The sequence below is a fragment of the Thunnus maccoyii genome, chromosome 14, assembly GCF_910596095.1.
Source record: "Thunnus maccoyii chromosome 14, fThuMac1.1, whole genome shotgun sequence".
Classification (NCBI taxonomy): domain Eukaryota; kingdom Metazoa; phylum Chordata; class Actinopteri; order Scombriformes; family Scombridae; genus Thunnus; species Thunnus maccoyii.
Genome location: NC_056546.1, coordinates 25803221 through 25809220, shown reverse-complemented (window position 1 = coordinate 25809220; position 6000 = coordinate 25803221).

Here is a 6000-nt window from a genome sequence, read left to right as displayed (position 1 = left end):
AGTGCATATTGTAGTCTAGTCTGCAAGCTATTCTTAGCACTGCTATAAGTGAAAACACGAGGAGGAAAGTTGGAAGGTTTTTAAGGCTGCAGATCAGATATACGCTGCATACTTGTACAAATCATCAACTTAGATATCTGATGCACCGAGACAGAAATATTCCTACGCTGTCTTACTTTGTTTCCGTCTGTTTTTGTCAAAGACATTGAGGGTTTGCAGCCCTTGACTGAAGTAATTCCAAGTAGAAGGCAGATATATCTTTGTTTCCAACAACACATTATAGCCCCCCTTACTATCATTATAGCACTAGAAGCTATAGCTCTCAAACTAGCTACATCACTCACATCAAAACACAATTAAAAACACCCAGTTGTGGACGCCCAGGATACAAAAAGTACAGGCTGTGGAGGAGAGGCGTGGAGGCTTGCAGCGTTAGGGGAATTGGCCATTCCCAAGCTGGGACAAGAAGGGGAAAGTCCAAAAAATAAAAATAAAACACAATAATAAAAACCAGCCATTAATGGCATTTATTTGATCCTGTATCAGAACTGACAGCAAACCATGCCACAGTTTTTCATTACATTTTTTTCCTGCCAGAGGATCAAACTGAATGAGTTGGATAGCTTCTAGCTGTTTTGACTCCATAATTTAACCACCCATTATGAGGTCAACAAATTCAAAATAACTTTTCTGTTGGTAAACACAATATATCTGCATGTAAAAAGTTCACCAAAGTTGAGCTCAACATGAAAGCAATGCAATGGTTCCTTTGAATCTGGTGTGAAATATTATATATACTGTCACAAATACTGGTGTGACTGGTTTTAAATATAATCTGCTGTCCCTATGTTACCCAGCAGCAACTGTATGTGGTTAGTGTTAAAGTGTTTAGTGTTTCTAATCTGTGATCATCATAATTAGAGCTGAGTATCCAACTTCAAAATTTTTTGAGTATTAACTGAAATGTCTCAAAAACCTTCAAGTTCTGAAAATTTTCCTCAAGTGCCTGATCAGATATTTAGTCTTGACTTGATTTATTCTTTGATCAGATTGTCCCAATTTAAATCATAGTTTTTCCTAAGACTGCATATTATTTAGGCTAAGCAAATGCATTTGAGAAGTTTGGTTTATTTTGTTTAATAGAAGTAGCTAATAGAAATCACAAAGTTATTACAATTTATCCTGAGGGGAATGTGTGTACCAAATGTCACTGCAAATTCTTGTGATAGTTGTTGAGACATTACAGTCTGAACGAAGGTGGTGGAAAAATGAAGCCAATGCACAAGTATTTAATTAAAATTTAAAATCAAATTAATTCCAGATATAAAATCTTTTACAACAAAGGTTAAGTGGTAGCTAAAAGCAAACCAGAGCTGTACTCATTTTTAACTAATTGTATTGTTTTGTTAATTTTTCTTTCCTCTTCTTTCAAACTGTACATCACAATCAATGTATTTCAGTATGTGTATTTTATTGTACTTCCATATCTGTAGTGCACTGTGGCTTTTATGATGATGAAAGCTGTATATTTTAATTACACTGAGTATGTAAAGCCCAACTAGGGACAAGAGTTGAAAATTAGCAATAGCTATAAACTCTCTGTGCAGTACATCAGTTTCATGCTCTGTATTGGAACTATGTTAAATTGCATCGTCCCTATCAAATCAATTTTTTTTTAAAAAGTGCCAAAAACTGCAGTTCCTCAAATGGCCACTTGAGGCTCCAAAAGTGAGTCAATCCCCATAGAGTTAAAATTCCCAACTTTACAGCAGAAATAAACATGTTTACAGCCTGGGTCAAAAAACGGTTTTGGTCTTTGTAGCTAATTTCCCCTTTCACGACAACTGTGCGGGGGGTGAATTTTTATATATAACTCACCTGTTTAAATTTTATGAAGCCTTAAAGTTATGCATAATTAAGGACGTGGTCGCTTTGAGTGACAGGTTGCTAGCTGCTAGTTGGCTTGTTTCAGCAACCAGGCTTCATCCGGCCTGCCTCAGCTCCACCTTATTTTGGATTAGCCAGGAGTTAGGCAGAGTTAGGCGCTGCCAAGATGGCAACAGCCGGAGCCCCTCACTTTGAGCTTCAATACTGCTTTTCAGAAACTAATGTGTGACATCATAGTGGCTATGTCCATATTTTCTACAGTTTATGGGAGCAACAGTAACATTCATTTGGAGTCGTGTTTGCGTCCACCTGACATGTTTAAGTCTGTCTGCTGTTTGGTGCTACGCAGGTAGAATGCTGTTGGTATATCACAGCTTTTGAACTGAAAACAACTGTCTGCTGTGGCTGGAAATGAGTTTGATGACAGAAATGAGAGTGAACCAAATCAGCCAAAACAATAAAGTTGCGGGCAATAAATCAAAACAATGAACTGAAAGACACAAAAAAGCTCTGTAGAGCATAAGGGAACTGCAGAGTTGGGTGATAATTCTCAGTGGGTTCCTCACTATAAGAAACACTTTTCACATCACACTTGGTCATTTGACTTATTGTTAATATAAAAATTTTGATTGGTGCAGCTTGGAATACCATATGCTCATTTAATTGTAAGGAGATTGATAAATCTTAATATTCTTTGGTACTTTGCTGAATTCTGTCTTGTCATAAATATGTCATCACCCTCTACATTGCTACAGTGGATTAAAATCCGCTGTTAACATGCATAGTTAATAACACAGACATATGAGCGTATATCAGTATCTGCAGCCGGCCTCATGGCCTCGTCTCCAGCAGTCAATTAATGAGCACAACTTCCCTGAGTTTGTGGAGGTTTCTCATGGTGCCAGCAGCAGCCACACCCAAACAGCTGGAACGAGGACAGAAGAACACAGCTGGGAGAAAGACAGGGCGGGGGGTGGGGGGTGGGGGACACTTAGAAAACATACAGAGGTTCAGTGGCTAAAATGTACCGTTAATGCCCTGTGCAACTGAGTGTGCACTTTTAACCGCAGATTTGAGGGCACATTACAAGTGATTCAGAATGGTTATAGCATAAAAAGCCTCAGTGTATGTGCAAGTTTGTGTGCGTGTGTGTGTGTGAACAGGAACAATGCGGCCATTTATGGGGTGAATACCGCAGCCTTTAACAAGGGCCCTTAACATATTAACCATGTGACCCGCTTGAGCTCAGAAAATGTCTTGAAACAACCCCAGTCTGCTCTCCCGCTATACACCCCTACACCCAAAAAAGATACAAATGTCCAAGTATAGTTGATAAAACTTGTTTCAATATCTGAAATTTTCAAATTCTTAACCTTAAATGATTGTACTCAAAGACATTCAGGCAAATTTTATTATTCCAAACAAATGTGTTTCATAAAATTACATCAGGTCTGCACGTAATACTAGCGCAAATAGAGTTTAAGTATGTGTGAACGAGTGGGAGCAGCCCTGACCTCTGACCCATAGAGTACAAGCTGGGCCGCCTTTGCCCCATTCAGGCTGTGATGTCACCTCGAGTACAGAACAGGCAGTGCTGGAAAAGAAGGCCTGAAAAAAGAACTGAGGAACACGGTCCAGCAGAATAATTATATGAGAGAGGGAGTGAATCAGGAAATAGCTTTTGGTTTGGGAAACTCAAGAGTTTGAGGGAGCGCTGCCATGTGCTAAATGAAAACAGGATTTGAAAAAAAAGAAAGAGGAGTGCGAGAGAACACAAATAAAGCCAAAATGTTTTTTGTTTTTTTTTCTTGCAGAGGGGTGGCAGGGTAGCCAGTGGTCAGCGAGGAGAATATCCCTCAACCTCCCCTCTGCTGTCCTTCTCTTCCTTTGACTTTTCTCTACAAGAGTCCCCCCTCTCCATTAACCTCTCCTCCTGGCCTCCTCCTCTTCTTCTTTGCTTTTTCATTCTTTGTGTGGAGTTGGCTGGCAGGCTCTCGGCTCTTTCCTCTTTCCTCACACGTTTTAATGGGTATCTTCCCAATCATGTTTTTATTGCAGGAAATTTCAGCACACCACATTGCGTGAGCTGAAGGAGTGCTCCATTCTTAGCTCGGCACCGCCGAGTGCCAGGGTGTGTTGAGCTTGCCAGTGTGTGTGTGTGTGTGTATGTGTGTGTGTGTGTGTGTGTGTGTGTGTGTGTGTGTGTGTGTGTGTGTGTGTGTGTGTGTGTGTGTGAAGGGGTGGGGGGGTGGGGGGCAGGGGGGACTAGAAAAGGGGGAGGTGAGCTGGAGTGGCATTAGTTTCAGTTTGATGCCAACACTGAAGCCCTCAATGCCCCCTCCTCCTTCTTCTTTTAGTAACAATAGTGAAGTCAAGGAAGGAGGAGGTGGAAGCCATTGCGAAAAGACCCAAAGAAATGCAGTCTCTGACTCAGTACACTGTGGCATAACTTTACAGGAATTTTTACTCAGAAACCCCCCCTTTCCCCGCCCATGACCGGCACCATCACCAACACCCAACCTTTGACTACATTTGTGAGAGCTTCAACTCCTCACCTCTCCCTCTCCTCACTTTATTTTTTCCCCCTGGCAGCCTGGGTTTTTCTCTGAAAAGAAGGCCGTGGTTTTGGGCCTGCGGTTTAATTGAAATAATATTTGCTGTACTCCGCTGCCTCCCCGGCTCTATTCTCCCTTAACAACGGGCATTATTTTTAGCCTCTGTGCCGAGTTCTGTCATTTCCTGTTGCAGGGCTCGCTGTGCTTTCGACCACAAGCAGACTCAAACACTCTGTACCTCTGTGCTTTGCCTCCACCATCACACCATTCCTCACACACCCAAGCAGAGCGCGTCCACTGGGGAACTGTCCACGTCTTTACACGACATCCACCGCAGAGATAAACCAAAGACACTTGGGCTGTGATTCACCACTGTGTTTGATTTAGGACTGACACGCGAATAAAGTTGGTTAAATAACTTCACATGTTCCTAATGCAAATCAGCAATTCAGCTAACAAAACAGTGCTGTTTTTAACTAGTGCTCGGTCTTCAAATCTTTTTTAATCTCAAAAAATTACACACAATCCCATGTGCCTTTTTTTTTTAAAGGACCTGTAGATTCAGAACCAGCTCCATAGATGTACAGAAATCTATATTGACACTGGTACAAAGACATATTTTACAGTACACTATTCTAACCCATATGGTACAAACACAGGACCTCACATGCAGTGCAAAGAGAGAGTGCAAGACAAAGTTTGGACAGTAGACTATACAGATCACTCTACAAATATACATTCAACAGGCAGCAGAATGGCTGTGTGCATTCAAGCAGTGTGGATCACAGCATGGCTGCAGCTGCAGAGGGGATTGCAGTGAATGACCTATGCACTGAAATAAATGGTGATCCTCAGCTGTACTTTGTCTTTAGTGCTAATTAGCAAATGTTAGCATGCTAACATGTTAAACTATGATGGCGAGCATGGTAAACATTATACCTGCTAAACATCAACATCTCAACATTGTCATTGTGAGCATGTCAGCTTACATTAGCATTTAGCTCAAGGCAGCACTGCGCCGAAGTGCAGCCTCACAGAGCTGCTAGTTTAGTCTTGTTCCTGTGTAAATTTCACTGCCAGGAAATGATGCATTTAATGTTTCAGGTTTGTTTACAACATGTACAATAAGTAATGAATAATTAGCATGAGCAATGGTGAGCCACTGTGGTTGAACAAACCTGATTGACAAATGATCTCTGAGAAGTGAAGTACAGATTGGACCAAAGGTGAACTTGGATAAGTTTCATAGTTTTGGCCTTCATTTTTATCTGTTATGATAGATCTGGAAACATAGTGACATTGCTATGTTAAAATCTAGCAGGACAAGAAACAAGCAGTCAGATGATTAGAAAGGTTTTAAACAAGCCAAAATCTGAGCCTGATAATCCAAACCACTTTATTTGGCGTGAGTGCACTTGAAACATCTGAAATAATCCATTACACAGGAAAACTACGGTAAGTACAGTGGGTTCAAAATTTAACCAGAAAATTTAAAGAAATCTGTATAGGGTGATGGATGTTTAGGGCAGACAGTTTGGGTAGAAATTTTACCATTTGC